Raw genomic sequence first — 16,937 nt, forward strand, 5'->3', positions numbered from 1 at the left:
GAAATAAGGCATTGGTCTCATTGCTTTGAAAAGCTTGGACACTGTTGTTCATTTTTTATAATCTAAGACTGAAAGGCCTGAGAAATATTGTGGCTGATTCGGCATCGCAAGATTGAGGGAAAAGGTCTCTTCTTACTTGTTAAATATCACTAGCTTTCCTCATTCGGACAGGTTCACAACTTTGATGTCTACTGTGGCATAGCAAAGTCTGTATAATGTCAAATAGGGATGTATCACATAGACTGCGTGGCCTAATGGTTAAGGTGTCTGACTTTGATTCAGAAGATTGAGGGTTTGAGTGCCTTCGTGGTTGTTAATTTCATTAGCTCAGCTAAATTGAACATCTTTGCAAATTCCTGAAATAAGGCATTGGTCTCATTGCTTTGAAAAGCTTGGACATTGTTGTTCAACTTTTATCACCTAAGACTGAAAGGCCTGAGAAATATTGCGTCTGATTCGGCATCGCAAGATTGTAGGAAAGAGTATCTTTGTACTTGTTAAAAATCACAAGCTTTCCTCATTCGGACAGGTTCACAACTTTGATGTCTACTGTGGCATAGCAAAGTCTGTATGATGTCAAATAGGGATTTATCACATAGACTGCGTGGCCTAATGGATAAGGCGTCTGACTTCGAATCAGAAGATTGAGGGTTCGAGTCATTTCGTGGTTGTTAATTTCATTAGCTCAGCTAATTTGAACATGTTTGCAAATTCCCGAAATAAGGCATTGGTCTCATTGCTTTGAAAAGCTTGGACACTGTTGTTCAACTTTTATAATCTAAGACTGAAAGGCCTGAGAAATATTGTGTCTGATTCGGCATCGCAAGATTGTAGGAAAGAGTATCTTTGTACTTGTTAAAAATCACAAGCTTTCCTCATTCGGACAGGTTCACAACTTTGATGTCTGCTGTTGCATAGCAAAGTCTGTATGATGTCAAATAGGGTCATTTAATTTCATTAGCTCAGCTAATTCGTACATGTTTGCAATTTCCCTAAATAAGGCATTGGTCTTGTTGCTTTGAAAAGCTTGGACATTGTTGTTCAACTTTAATAATCTAAGACTGCAAGGCCTGAGAATTATTGTGTCTGAATCTGCATCGCAAGATTGAAGGAAAGAGTATCTTTGTACTTGTTAAAAATCACTAGCTTTCCTCATTCGGACAGGTTCACAACTTTGATGTCTACTGTGGCATAGCAAAGTCTGTATAATGTCAAAAAGGGATGTATCACATAGACTGCGTGGCCTAATGGATAAGGCGTCTGACTTTGAATCAGAAGATTGAGGGTTCTATTCCCTTCGTGGTCTTTTAATTTCATTAGCTCAGCTAATTTGAACATGTTTGCAAATTCCCGAAATAAGGCATTGGTCTCATTGCTTTGAAAAGCTTGGACATTGTTGTTCAACTTTTATAATCTAAGACTGAAAGGCCTGAGAAATATTGTGTCTGATTCGGCATCGCAAGATTGAGGGAAAAGGTCTCTTCTTACTTGTTAAATATCACGAGCTTTCCTCATTCGGACAGGTTCGTCGTTTAATGTCATTAAATCAGCTAATATGGACATGTTTGCAATTTCCCGAAATAAGGCATTGTTCTTGTTGCTTTGAAAAGCTAAGACATTGTTATTCATCTTTAATAATCTGATATTGCAAGGCCTGAGAATTATTGTGTCTGAATCTGCATCGCAAGATTGAAGGAAAGATAATCTTTGTACTTGTTAAAAATCACTAGCTTTCCTCATTCGGACAGGTTCACAACTTTGATGTCTACTGTGGCATAGCAAAGTCTGTATGATGTCAAATAGGGATGTATCACATAGACTGCGTGGCCTAATGGATAAGGCGTCTGACTTCGAATCAGAAGATTGAGGGTTCGAGTCCCTTCGTGGTCGTTTAATTTCATTAGCTCAGCTAATTTGAACATGTTTGCAAATTCCCGAAATAAGGCATTGGTCTCATTGCTTTGAAAAGCTTGGACACTGTTGTTCAACTTTTATCATCTAAGACTGAAAGGCCTGAGAAATATTGTGTCTGATTCGGCATCGCAAGATTGAGGGAAAAGGTCTCTTCTTACTTGTTAAATATTACTAGCTTTCCTCATTCGGACAGGTTCACAACTTTGATGTCTACTGTGGCATAGCAAAGTCTGTATGATGTCAAATAGGGATGTATCACATAGACTGCGTGGCCTAATGGATAAGGCGTCTGACTTCGAATCAGAAGATTGAGGGTTCTATTCCCTTCGTGGTCTTTTAATTTCATTAGCTCAGCTAATTCGTACGTGTTTGCAATTTCCCTAAATAAGGCATTGGTCTTGTTGCTTTGTAAAGCTTGGACATTGTTGTTCAATTTCAATAATCTAAGACTGGAAGGCCTGAGAAATATTGTGTCTGATTCGACATCGCAAGATTGAGGGACATTGTCTTTTCGTACTTGTAAAATATCCCTAGCTTTCCTCATTCGGATAGGTTCACAATTTTGATGTCTGTTGTTGCTAAGCAACATCTGTTTGATGTCATATCGGAGAATATGGAGTAGAAGGTGTTGCTTCGTGGATAAGGCGTCTTACTTCGAAACAGAAAATTGAGGTTTTGAAGCATTTTCGTGGTCGTTTAATGTCATTAAATCAGCTAATATGGACATGTTTGCAATTTCCCGAAATAAGGCATTGTTCTTGTTGCTTTGAAAAGCTAAGACATTGTTATTCATCTTTAATAATCTGATATTGCAAGGCCTGAGAATTATTGTGTCTGAATGTGCATCGCAAGATTGAAGGAAAGAGAATCTTTGTACTTGTTAAAAATCACTAGCTTTCCTCATTCGGACAGGTTCACAACTTTGATGTCTACTGTGGCATAGCAAAGTCTGTATGATGTCAAATAAGGATGTATCACATAGACTGCGTGGCCTAATGGATAAGGCGTCTGACTTCGAATCAGAAGATTGAGGGTTCTATTCCCTTCGTGGTCTTTTAATTTCATTAGCTCAGCTAATTTGAACATGTTTGCAAATTCCCGAAATAAGGCATTGGTCTCATTGCTTTGAAAAGCTTGGACATTGTTGTTCAACTTTTATAATCTAAGACTGAAAGGCCTGAGAAATATTGTGTCTGATTCGGCATCGCAAGATTGAGGGAAAAGGTCTCTTCTTACTTGTTAAATATCACGAGCTTTCCTCATTCGGACAGGTTCGTCGTTTAATGTCATTAAATCAGCTAATATGGACATGTTTGCAATTTCCCGAAATAAGGCATTGTTCTTGTTGCTTTGAAAAGCTAAGACATTGTTATTCATCTTTAATAATCTGATATTGCAAGGCCTGAGAATTATTGTGTCTGAATCTGCATCGCAAGATTGAAGGAAAGATAATCTTTGTACTTGTTAAAAATCACTAGCTTTCCTCATTCGGACAGGTTCACAACTTTGATGTCTACTGTGGCATAGCAAAGTCTGTATGATGTCAAATAGGGATGTATCACATAGACTGCGTGGCCTAATGGATAAGGCGTCTGACTTCGAATCAGAAGATTGAGGGTTCGAGTCCCTTCGTGGTCGTTTAATTTCATTAGCTCAGCTAATTTGAACATGTTTGCAAATTCCCGAAATAAGGCATTGGTCTCATTGCTTTGAAAAGCTTGGACACTGTTGTTCAACTTTTATAATCTAAGACTGAAAGGCCTGAGAAATATTGTGTCTGATTCGGCATCGCAAGATTGAGGGAAAAGGTCTCTTCTTACTTGTTAAATATTACTAGCTTTCCTCATTCGGACAGGTTCACAACTTTGATGTCTACTGTGGCATAGCAAAGTCTGTATGATGTCAAATAGGGATGTATCACATAGACTGCTTGGCCTAATGGATAAGGCGTCTGACTTCGAATCAGAAGATTGAGGGTTCGAGTCCCTTCGTGGTCGTTTAATTTCATTAGCTCAGCTAATTTGAACATGTTTGCAAATTCCCGAAATAAGGCATTGGTCTCATTGCTTTGAAAAGCTTGGACACTGTTGTTCAACTTTTATAATCTAAGACTGAAAGGCCTGAGAAATATTGTGTCTGATTCGGCATCGCAAGATTGAGGGAAAAGGTCTCTTCTTACTTGTTAAATATCACGAGCATTCCTCATTTGGACTGGTTCGTCGTTTAATGTCATTAAATCAGCTAATATGGACATGTTTGCAATTTCCCGAAATAAGGCATTGTTCTTGTTGCTTTGAAAAGCTAAGACATTGTTATTCATCTTTAATAATCTGATATTGCAAGGCCTGAGAATTATTGTGTCTGAATCTGCATCGCAAGATTGAAGGAAAGAGAATCTTTGTACATGTTAAAAATCACTAGCTTTCCTCATTCGGACAGGTTCACAACTTTGATGTCTACTGTGGCATAGCAAAGTCTGTATGATGTCAAATAGGGATGTATCACATAGACTGCGTGGCCTAATGGATAAGGCGTCTTACTTCGAATCAGAAGATTGAGGGTTCGAGTCCATTCGTGGTCGTTTAATTTCATTAGCTTAGCTAATTTGAACATGTTTGCAAATTCCCGAAATAAGGCATTGGTCTCATTGCTTTGAAAAGCTTGGACACTGTTGTGCAACTTTTATAATCTAAGACTGAAAGGCCTGAGAAATATTGTGTCTGATTCGGCATCGCAAGATTGAGGGAAAAGGTCTCTTCTTACTTGTTAAATATCACTAGCTTTCCTCATTCGGACAGGTTCACACCTTTGATGTCTACTGTGGCATAGCAAAGTCTGTATGATGTCAAATAGGGATGTATTACATAGACTGCGTGGCCTAATGCATAAGGCGTCTGACTTCGAATCAGAAGATTGAGGGTTCGAGTCCCTTCGTGGTCATTTAATTTCATTAGCTCAGCTAATTTGAACATGTTTGCAAATTCCCGAAATAAGGCATTGGTCTCATTGCTTTGAAAAGCTTGGACACTGTTGTTCAACTTCTATAATCTAAGACTGAAAGGCCTGAGAAATATTGTGTCTGATTCGGCATCGCAAGATTGAGGGAAAAGGACTCTTCATACTTGTTAAATATTACTAGCTTTCCTCATTCGGACAGGTTCACAACTTTGATGTCTACTGTGGCATAGCAAAGTCTGTATGATGTCAAATAGGGATGTATCACATAGACTGCGTGGCCTAATGGATAAGGCGTCTGACTTCGAATCAGAAGATTGAGGGTTCTATTCCCTTCGTGGTCTTTTAATTTCATTAGCTCAGCTAATTTGAACATGTTTGCAAATTCCCGAAATAAGGCATTGGTCTCATTGCTTTGAAAAGCTTGGACATTGTTGTTCAACTTTTATAATCTAAGACTGAAAGGCCTGAGAAATATTGTGTCTGATTCGGCATCGCAAGATTGAGGGAAAAGGTCTCTTCTTACTTCTTAAATATCACAAGCATTCCTCATTCGGACAGGTTCGTCGTTTAATGTCATTAAATCAGCTAATATGGACATGTTTGCAATTTCCCGAAATAAGGCATTGTTCTTGTTGCTTTGAAAAGCTAAGACATTGTTATTCATCTTTAATAATCTGATATTGCAAGGCCTGAGAATTATTGTGTCTGAATCTGCATCGCAAGATTGAAGGAAAGAGAATCTTTGTACATGTTAAAAATCACTAGCTTTCCTCATTCGGACAGGTTCACAACTTTGATGTCTACTGTGGCATAGCAAAGTCTGTATGATGTCAAATAGTGATGTATCACATAGACTGCGTGGCCTAATGGATAAGGCGTCTTACTTCGAATCAGAAGATTGAGGGTTCGAGTCCCTTCGTTGTCGTTTAATTTCATTAGCTTAGCTAATTTGAACATGTTTGCAAATTCCCAAAATAAGGCATTGGTCTCATTGCTTTGAAAAGCTTGGACACGGTTGTGCAACTTTTATAATCTAAGACTGAAAGGCCTGAGAAATATTGTGTCTGATTCGGCATCGCAAGATTGAGGGAAAAGGTCTCTTCTTACTTGTTAAATATCACTAGCTTTCCTCATTCGGACAGGTTCACACCTTTGATGTCTACTGTGGCATAGCAAAGTCTGTATGATGTCAAATAGGGATGTATTACATAGACTGCGTGGCCCAATGCATAAGGCGTCTGACTTCGAATCAGAAGATTGAGGGTTCGAGTCCCTTCGTGGTGATTTAATTTCATTAGCTCAGCTAATTTGAACATGTTTGCAAATTCCCGAAATAAGGCATTGGTCTCATTGCTTTGAAAAGCTTGGACACTGTTGTTCAACTTCTATAATCTAAGACTGAAAGGCCTGAGAAATATTGTGTCTGATTCGGCATCGCAAGATTGAGGGAAAAGGTCTCTTCTTACTTGTTAAATATTACTAGCTTTCCTCATTCGGACAGGTTCACAACTTTGATGTCTACTGTGGCATAGCAAAGTCTGTATGATGTCAAATAGGGATGTATCACATAGACTGCGTGGCCTAATGGATAAGGCGTCTGACTTCGAATCAGAAGATTGAGGGTTCTATTCCCTTCGTGGTCTTTTAATTTCATTAGCTCAGCTAATTTGAACATGTTTGCAAATTCCCGAAATAAGGCATTGGTCTCATTGCTTTGAAAAGCTTGGACATTGTTGTTCAACTTTTATAATCTAAGACTGAAAGGCCTGAGAAATATTGTGTCTGATTCGGCATCGCAAGATTGAGGGAAAAGGTCTCTTCTTACTTGTTAAATATCACGAGCATTCCTCATTCGGACAGGTTCGTCGTTTAATGTCATTAAATCAGCTAATATGGACATGTTTGCAATTTCCCGAAATAAGGCATTGTTCTTGTTGCTTTGAAAAGCTAAGACATTGTTATTCATCTTTAATAATCTGATATTGCAAGGCCTGAGAATTATTGTGTCTGAATCTGCATCGCAAGATTGAAGGAAAGAGAATCTTTGTACATGTTAAAAATCACTAGCTTTCCTCATTCGGACAGGTTCACAACTTTGATGTCTACTGTGGCATAGCAAAGTCTGTATGATGTCAAATAGGGATGTATCACATAGACTGCGTGGCCTAATGGATAAGGCGTCTTACTTCGAATCAGAAGATTGAGGGTTCGAGTCCCTTCGTGGTCGTTTAATTTCATTAGCTTAGCTAATTTGAACATGTTTGCAAATTCCCGAAATAAGGCATTGGTCTCATTGCTTTGAAAAGCTTGGACACTGTTGTGCAACTTTTATAATCTAAGACTGAAAGGCCTGAGAAATATTGTGTCTGATTCGGCATCGCAAGATTGAGGGAAAAGGTCTCTTCTTACTTGTTAAATATCACTAGCTTTCCTCATTCGGACAGGTTCACACCTTTGATGTCTACTGTGGCATAGCAAAGTCTGTATGATGTCAAATAGGAATGTATCACATAGACTGCGTGGCCTAATGGATAAGGCGTCTGACTTCGAATAAGAAGATTGAGGGTTCTATTCCCTTCGTGGTCTTTTAATTTCATTAGCTCAGCTAATTTGAACATGTTTGCAAATTCCCGAAATAAGGCATTGGTCTCATTGCTTTGAAAAGCTTGGACATTGTTGTTCAACTTTTATAATCTAAGACTGAAAGGCCTGAGAAATATTGTGTCTGATTCGGCATCGCAAGATTGAGGGAAAAGGTCTCTTCTTACTTGTTAAATATCACGAGCATTCCTCATTCGGACAGGTTCGTCGTTTAATGTCATTAAATCAGCTAATATGGACATGTTTGCAATTTCCCGAAATAAGGCATTGTTCTTGTTGCTTTGAAAAGCTAAGACATTGTTATTCATCTTTAATAATCTGATATTGCAAGGCCTGAGAATTATTGTGTCTGAATCTGCATCGCAAGATTGAAGGAAAGAGAATCTTTGTACATGTTAAAAATCACTAGCTTTCCTCATTCGGACAGGTTCACAACTTTGATGTCTACTGTGGCATAGCAAAGTCTGTATGATGTCAAATAGGGATGTATCACATAGACTGCGTGGCCTAATGGATAAGGCGTCTTACTTCGAATCAGAAGATTGAGGGTTCGAGTCCCTTCGTGGTCGTTTAATTTCATTAGCTTAGCTAATTTGAACATGTTTGCAAATTCCCGAAATAAGGCATTGGTCTCATTGCTTTGAAAAGCTTGGACACTGTTGTGCAACTTTTATAATCTAAGACTGAAAGGCCTGAGAAATATTGTGTCTGATTCGGCATCGCAAGATTGAGGGAAAAGGTCTCTTCTTACTTGTTAAATATCACTAGCTTTCCTCATTCGGACAGGTTCACACCTTTGATGTCTACTGTGGCATAGCAAAGTCTGTATGATGTCAAATAGGAATGTATCACATAGACTGCGTGGCCTAATGGATAAGGCGTCTGACTTCGAATAAGAAGATTGAGGGTTCTATTCCCTTCGTGGTCTTTTAATTTCATTAGCTCAGCTAATTTGAACATGTTTGCAAATTCCCGAAATAAGGCATTGGTCTCATTGCTTTGAAAAGCTTGGACATTGTTGTTCAACTTTTATAATCTAAGACTGAAAGGCCTGAGAAATATTGTGTCTGATTCGGCATCGCAAGATTGAGGGAAAAGGTCTCTTCTTACTTGTTAAATATCACGAGCATTCCTCATTCGGACAGGTTCGTCGTTTAATGTCATTAAATCAGCTAATATGGACATGTTTGCAATTTCCCGAAATAAGGCATTGTTCTTGTTGCTTTGAAAAGCTAAGACATTGTTATTCATCTTTAATAATCTGATATTGCAAGGCCTGAGAATTATTGTGTCTGAATCTGCATCGCAAGATTGAAGGAAAGAGAATCTTTGTACATGTTAAAAATCACTAGCTTTCCTCATTCGGACAGGTTCACAACTTTGATGTCTACTGTGGCATAGCAAAGTCTGTATGATGTCAAATAGGGATGTATCACATAGACTGCGTGGCCTAATGGATAAGGCGTCTTACTTCGAATCAGAAGATTGAGGGTTCGAGTCCCTTCGTGGTCGTTTAATTTCATTAGCTTAGCTAATTTGAACATGTTTGCAAATTCCCGAAATAAGGCATTGGTCTCATTGCTTTGAAAAGCTTGGACACTGTTGTGCAACTTTTATAATCTAAGACTGAAAGGCCTGAGAAATATTGTGTCTGATTCGGCATCGCAAGATTGAGGGAAAAGGTCTCTTCTTACTTGTTAAATATCACTAGCTTTCCTCATTCGGACAGGTTCACACCTTTGATGTCTACTGTGGCATAGCAAAGTCTGTATGATGTCAAATAGGGATGTATTACATAGACTGCGTGGCCTAATGCATAAGGCGTCTGACTTCGAATCAGAAGATTGAGGGTTCGAGTCCCTTCGTGGTCGTTTAATTTCATTAGCTCAGCTAATTTGAACATGTTTGCAAATTCCCGAAATAAGGCATTGGTCTCATTGCTTTGAAAAGCTTGGACATTGTTGTTCAACTTTAATAATCTAAGACTGCAAGGCCTGAGAAATATTGTGTCTGAATATGCATCACAAGATTGAAGGAAAGAGTATCTTTGTACTTGTTAAAAATCACTAGCTTTCCTCATTCGGACAGGTTCACAACTTTGATGTCTACTGTGGCATAGCAAAGTCTGTATGATGTCAAATAGGAATGTATCACATAGACTGCGTGGCCTAATGGATAAGGCGTCTGACTTCGAATCAGAAGATTGAGGGTTCGAGTCCCTTCGTTGTCGTTTAATTTCATTAGCTTAGCTAATTTGAACATGTTTGCAAATTCCCGAAATAAGGCATTGGTCTCATTGCTTTGAAAAGCTTGGACACGGTTGTGCAACTTTTATAATCTAAGACTGAAAGGCCTGAGAAATATTGTGTCTGATTCGGCATCGCAAGATTGAGGGAAAAGGTCTCTTCTTACTTGTTAAATATCACTAGCTTTCCTCATTCGGACAGGTTCACACCTTTGATGTCTACTGTGGCATAGCAAAGTCTGTATGATGTCAAATAGGGATGTATTACATAGACTGCGTGGCCCAATGCATAAGGCGTCTGACTTCGAATCAGAAGATTGAGGGTTCGAGTCCCTTCGTGGTGATTTAATTTCATTAGCTCAGCTAATTTGAACATGTTTGCAAATTCCCGAAATAAGGCATTGGTCTCATTGCTTTGAAAAGCTTGGACACTGTTGTTCAACTTCTATAATCTAAGACTGAAAGGCCTGAGAAATATTGTGTCTGATTCGGCATCGCAAGATTGAGGGAAAAGGTCTCTTCTTACTTGTTAAATATTACTAGCTTTCCTCATTCGGACAGGTTCACAACTTTGATGTCTACTGTGGCATAGCAAAGTCTGTATGATGTCAAATAGGGATGTATCACATAGACTGCGTGGCCTAATGGATAAGGCGTCTGACTTCGAATCAGAAGATTGAGGGTTCTATTCCCTTCGTGGTCTTTTAATTTCATTAGCTCAGCTAATTTGAACATGTTTGCAAATTCCCGAAATAAGGCATTGGTCTCATTGCTTTGAAAAGCTTGGACATTGTTGTTCAACTTTTATAATCTAAGACTGAAAGGCCTGAGAAATATTGTGTCTGATTCGGCATCGCAAGATTGAGGGAAAAGGTCTCTTCTTACTTGTTAAATATCACTAGCTTTCCTCATTCGGACAGGTTCACACCTTTGATGTCTACTGTGGCATAGCAAAGTCTGTATGATGTCAAATAGGGATGTATTACATAGACTGCGTGGCCTAATGCATAAGGCGTCTGACTTCGAATCAGAAGATTGAGGGTTCGAGTCCCTTCGTGGTCATTTAATTTCATTAGCTCAGCTAATTTGAACATGTTTGCAAATTCCCGAAATAAGGCATTGGTCTCATTGCTTTGAAAAGCTTGGACACTGTTGTTCAACTTCTATAATCTAAGACTGAAAGGCCTGAGAAATATTGTGTCTGATTCGGCATCGCAAGATTGAGGGAAAAGGACTCTTCATACTTGTTAAATATCACTAGCTTTCCTCATTCGGACAGGTTCACACCTTTGATGTCTACTGTGGCATAGCAAAGTCTGTATGATGTCAAATAGGAATGTATCACATAGACTGCGTGGCCTAATGGATAAGGCGTCTGACTTCGAATAAGAAGATTGAGGGTTCTATTCCCTTCGTGGTCTTTTAATTTCATTAGCTCAGCTAATTTGAACATGTTTGCAAATTCCCGAAATAAGGCATTGGTCTCATTGCTTTGAAAAGCTTGGACATTGTTGTTCAACTTTTATAATCTAAGACTGAAAGGCCTGAGAAATATTGTGTCTGATTCGGCATCGCAAGATTGAGGGAAAAGGTCTCTTCTTACTTGTTAAATATCACGAGCATTCCTCATTCGGACAGGTTCGTCGTTTAATGTCATTAAATCAGCTAATATGGACATGTTTGCAATTTCCCGAAATAAGGCATTGTTCTTGTTGCTTTGAAAAGCTAAGACATTGTTATTCATCTTTAATAATCTGATATTGCAAGGCCTGAGAATTATTGTGTCTGAATCTGCATCGCAAGATTGAAGGAAAGAGAATCTTTGTACATGTTAAAAATCACTAGCTTTCCTCATTCGGACAGGTTCACAACTTTGATGTCTACTGTGGCATAGCAAAGTCTGTATGATGTCAAATAGGGACGTATCACATAGACTGCGTGGCCTAATGGATAAGGCGTCTTACTTCGAATCAGAAGATTGAGGGTTCGAGTCCCTTCGTGGTCGTTTAATTTCATTAGCTTAGCTAATTTGAACATGTTTGCAAATTCCCGAAATAAGGCATTGGTCTCATTGCTTTGAAAAGCTTGGACACTGTTGTGCAACTTTTATAATCTAAGACTGAAAGGCCTGAGAAATATTGTGTCTGATTCGGCATCGCAAGATTGAGGGAAAAGGTCTCTTCTTACTTGTTAAATATCACTAGCTTTCCTCATTCGGACAGGTTCACACCTTTGATGTCTACTGTGGCATAGCAAAGTCTGTATGATGTCAAATAGGGATGTATTACATAGACTGCGTGGCCTAATGCATAAGGCGTCTGACTTCGAATCAGAAGATTGAGGGTTCGAGTCCCTTCGTGGTCGTTTAATTTCATTAGCTCAGCTAATTTGAACATGTTTGCAAATTCCCGAAATAAGGCATTGGTCTCATTGCTTTGAAAAGCTTGGACATTGTTGTTCAACTTTAATAATCTAAGACTGCAAGGCCTGAGAAATATTGTGTCTGAATATGCATCACAAGATTGAAGGAAAGAGTATCTTTGTACTTGTTAAAAATCACTAGCTTTCCTCATTCGGACAGGTTCACAACTTTGATGTCTACTGTGGCATAGCAAAGTCTGTATGATGTCAAATAGGAATGTATCACATAGACTGCGTGGCCTAATGGATAAGGCGTCTGACTTCGAATCAGAAGATTGAGGGTTCGAGTCCCTTCGTTGTCGTTTAATTTCATTAGCTTAGCTAATTTGAACATGTTTGCAAATTCCCGAAATAAGGCATTGGTCTCATTGCTTTGAAAAGCTTGGACACGGTTGTGCAACTTTTATAATCTAAGACTGAAAGGCCTGAGAAATATTGTGTCTGATTCGGCATCGCAAGATTGAGGGAAAAGGTCTCTTCTTACTTGTTAAATATCACTAGCTTTCCTCATTCGGACAGGTTCACACCTTTGATGTCTACTGTGGCATAGCAAAGTCTGTATGATGTCAAATAGGGATGTATTACATAGACTGCGTGGCCCAATGCATAAGGCGTCTGACTTCGAATCAGAAGATTGAGGGTTCGAGTCCCTTCGTGGTGATTTAATTTCATTAGCTCAGCTAATTTGAACATGTTTGCAAATTCCCGAAATAAGGCATTGGTCTCATTGCTTTGAAAAGCTTGGACACTGTTGTTCAACTTCTATAATCTAAGACTGAAAGGCCTGAGAAATATTGTGTCTGATTCGGCATCGCAAGATTGAGGGAAAAGGTCTCTTCTTACTTGTTAAATATTACTAGCTTTCCTCATTCGGACAGGTTCACAACTTTGATGTCTACTGTGGCATAGCAAAGTCTGTATGATGTCAAATAGGGATGTATCACATAGACTGCGTGGCCTAATGGATAAGGCGTCTGACTTCGAATCAGAAGATTGAGGGTTCTATTCCCTTCGTGGTCTTTTAATTTCATTAGCTCAGCTAATTTGAACATGTTTGCAAATTCCCGAAATAAGGCATTGGTCTCATTGCTTTGAAAAGCTTGGACATTGTTGTTCAACTTTTATAATCTAAGACTGAAAGGCCTGAGAAATATTGTGTCTGATTCGGCATCGCAAGATTGAGGGAAAAGGTGTCTTCTTACTTGTTAAATATCACTAGCTTTCCTCATTCGGACAGGTTCACACCTTTGATGTCTACTGTGGCATAGCAAAGTCTGTATGATGTCAAATAGGGATGTATTACATAGACTGCGTGGCCTAATGCATAAGGCGTCTGACTTCGAATCAGAAGATTGAGGGTTCGAGTCCCTTCGTGGTCATTTAATTTCATTAGCTCAGCTAATTTGAACATGTTTGCAAATTCCCGAAATAAGGCATTGGTCTCATTGCTTTGAAAAGCTTGGACACTGTTGTTCAACTTCTATAATCTAAGACTGAAAGGCCTGAGAAATATTGTGTCTGATTCGGCATCGCAAGATTGAGGGAAAAGGACTCTTCATACTTGTTAAATATTACTAGCTTTCCTCATTCGGACAGGTTCACAACTTTGATGTCTACTGTGGCATAGCAAAGTCTGTATGATGTCAAATAGGGATGTATCACATAGACTGCGTGGCCTAATGGATAAGGCGTCTGACTTCGAATCAGAAGATTGAGGGTTCTATTCCCTTCGTGGTCTTTTAATTTCATTAGCTCAGCTAATTTGAACATGTTTGCAAATTCCCGAAATAAGGCATTGGTCTCATTGCTTTGAAAAGCTTGGACATTGTTGTTCAACTTTTATAATCTAAGACTGAAAGGCCTGAGAAATATTGTGTCTGATTCGGCATCGCAAGATTGAGGGAAAAGGTCTCTTCTTACTTGTTAAATATCACAAGCATTCCTCATTCGGACAGGTTCGTCGTTTAATGTCATTAAATCAGCTAATATGGACATGTTTGCAATTTCCCGAAATAAGGCATTGTTCTTGTTGCTTTGAAAAGCTAAGACATTGTTATTCATCTTTAATAATCTGATATTGCAAGGCCTGAGAATTATTGTGTCTGAATCTGCATCGCAAGATTGAAGGAAAGAGAATCTTTGTACATGTTAAAAATCACTAGCTTTCCTCATTCGGACAGGTTCACAACTTTGATGTCTACTGTGGCATAGCAAAGTCTGTATGATGTCAAATAGTGATGTATCACATAGACTGCGTGGCCTAATGGATAAGGCGTCTTACTTCGAATCAGAAGATTGAGGGTTCGAGTCCCTTCGTTGTCGTTTAATTTCATTAGCTTAGCTAATTTGAACATGTTTGCAAATTCCCGAAATAAGGCATTGGTCTCATTGCTTTGAAAAGCTTGGACACGGTTGTGCAACTTTTATAATCTAAGACTGAAAGGCCTGAGAAATATTGTGTCTGATTCGGCATCGCAAGATTGAGGGAAAAGGTCTCTTCTTACTTGTTAAATATCACTAGCTTTCCTCATTCGGACAGGTTCACACCTTTGATGTCTACTGTGGCATAGCAAAGTCTGTATGATGTCAAATAGGGATGTATTACATAGACTGCGTGGCCCAATGCATAAGGCGTCTGACTTCGAATCAGAAGATTGAGGGTTCGAGTCCCTTCGTGGTGATTTAATTTCATTAGCTCAGCTAATTTGAACATGTTTGCAAATTCCCGAAATAAGGCATTGGTCTCATTGCTTTGAAAAGCTTGGACACTGTTGTGCAACTTTTATAATCTAAGACTGAAAGGCCTGAGAAATATTGTGTCTGATTCGGCATCGCAAGATTGAGGGAAAAGGTCTCTTCTTACTTGTTAAATATCACGAGCATTCCTCATTCGGACAGGTTCGTCGTTTAATGTCATTAAATCAGCTAATATGGACATGTTTGCAATTTCCCGAAATAAGGCATTGTTCTTGTTGCTTTGAAAAGCTAAGACATTGTTATTCATCTTTAATAATCTGATATTGCAAGGCCTGAGAATTATTGTGTCTGAATCTGCATCGCAAGATTGAAGGAAAGAGAATCTTTGTACATGTTAAAAATCACTAGCTTTCCTCATTCGGACAGGTTCACAACTTTGATGTCTACTGTGGCATAGCAAAGTCTGTATGATGTCAAATAGGGATGTATCACATAGACTGCGTGGCCTAATGGATAAGGCGTCTTACTTCGAATCAGAAGATTGAGGGTTCGAGTCCCTTCGTGGTCGTTTAATTTCATTAGCTTAGCTAATTTGAACATGTTTGCAAATTCCCGAAATAAGGCATTGGTCTCATTGCTTTGAAAAGCTTGGACACTGTTGTGCAACTTTTATAATCTAAGACTGAAAGGCCTGAGAAATATTGTGTCTGATTCGGCATCGCAAGATTGAGGGAAAAGGTCTCTTCTTACTTGTTAAATATCACTAGCTTTCCTCATTCGGACAGGTTCACACCTTTGATGTCTACTGTGGCATAGCAAAGTCTGTATGATGTCAAATAGGAATGTATCACATAGACTGCGTGGCCTAATGGATAAGGCGTCTGACTTCGAATCAGAAGATTGAGGGTTCTATTCCCTTCGTGGTCTTTTAATTTCATTAGCTCAGCTAATTTGAACATGTTTGCAAATTCCCGAAATAAGGCATTGGTCTCATTGCTTTGAAAAGCTTGGACATTGTTGTTCAACTTTTATAATCTAAGACTGAAAGGCCTGAGAAATATTGTGTCTGATTCGGCATCGCAAGATTGAGGGAAAAGGTCTCTTCTTACTTGTTAAATATCACGAGCATTCCTCATTCGGACAGGTTCGTCGTTTAATGTCATTAAATCAGCTAATATGGACATGTTTGCAATTTCCCGAAATAAGGCATTGTTCTTGTTGCTTTGAAAAGCTAAGACATTGTTATTCATCTTTAATAATCTGATATTGCAAGGCCTGAGAATTATTGTGTCTGAATCTGCATCGCAAGATTGAAGGAAAGAGAATCTTTGTACATGTTAAAAATCACTAGCTTTCCTCATTCGGACAGGTTCACAACTTTGATGTCTACTGTGGCATAGCAAAGTCTGTATGATGTCAAATAGGGATGTATCACATAGACTGCGTGGCCTAATGGATAAGGCGTCTTACTTCGAATCAGAAGATTGAGGGTTCGAGTCCCTTCGTGGTCGTTTAATTTCATTAGCTTAGCTAATTTGAACATGTTTGCAAATTCCCGAAATAAGGCATTGGTCTCATTGCTTTGAAAAGCTTGGACACTGTTGTGCAACTTTTATAATCTAAGACTGAAAGGCCTGAGAAATATTGTGTCTGATTCGGCATCGCAAGATTGAGGGAAAAGGTCTCTTCTTACTTGTTAAATATCACTAGCTTTCCTCATTCGGACAGGTTCACACCTTTGATGTCTACTGTGGCATAGCAAAGTCTGTATGATGTCAAATAGGGATGTATTACATAGACTGCGTGGCCTAATGCATAAAGCGTCTGACTTCGAATCAGAAGATTGAGGGTTCGAGTCCCTTCGTGGTCGTTTAATTTCATTAGCTCAGCTAATTTGAACATGTTTGCAAATTCCCGAAATAAGGCATTGGTCTCATTGCTTTGAAAAGCTTGGACATTGTTGTTCAACTTTAATAATCTAAGACTGCAATGCCTGAGAATTATTGTGTCTGAATATGCATCACAAGATTGAAGGAAAGAGTATCTTTGTACTTGTTAAAAATCACTAGCTTTCCTCATTCGGACAGGTTCACAACTTTGA

General features: G+C 38.8%; 3 non-coding genes across 3 annotated transcripts; all 3 read left to right on the top strand.

The window, feature by feature from the left end:
* The first annotated feature begins 1,233 nt into the window (after nucleotides 1–1,233).
* On the top strand, nucleotides 1,234–1,306 carry trnaq-uug (transfer RNA glutamine (anticodon UUG)). The gene has a single exon. It is a non-coding gene; the product is annotated as a tRNA-Gln (tRNA).
* A 511-nt stretch (nucleotides 1,307–1,817) lies between these two features.
* trnar-ucg (transfer RNA arginine (anticodon UCG)) lies at nucleotides 1,818–1,890 on the top strand. Its single transcript has one exon. It is a non-coding gene; the product is annotated as a tRNA-Arg (tRNA).
* A 1,589-nt stretch (nucleotides 1,891–3,479) lies between these two features.
* On the top strand, nucleotides 3,480–3,552 carry trnar-ucg (transfer RNA arginine (anticodon UCG)). Its single transcript has one exon. It is a non-coding gene; the product is annotated as a tRNA-Arg (tRNA).
* The last annotated feature ends 13,385 nt before the right edge of the window (nucleotides 3,553–16,937 follow it).

Source organism: Oncorhynchus kisutch, linkage group LG20 (genome assembly GCF_002021735.2).
Source record: "Oncorhynchus kisutch isolate 150728-3 linkage group LG20, Okis_V2, whole genome shotgun sequence".
Lineage (NCBI taxonomy): Eukaryota > Metazoa > Chordata > Actinopteri > Salmoniformes > Salmonidae > Oncorhynchus > Oncorhynchus kisutch.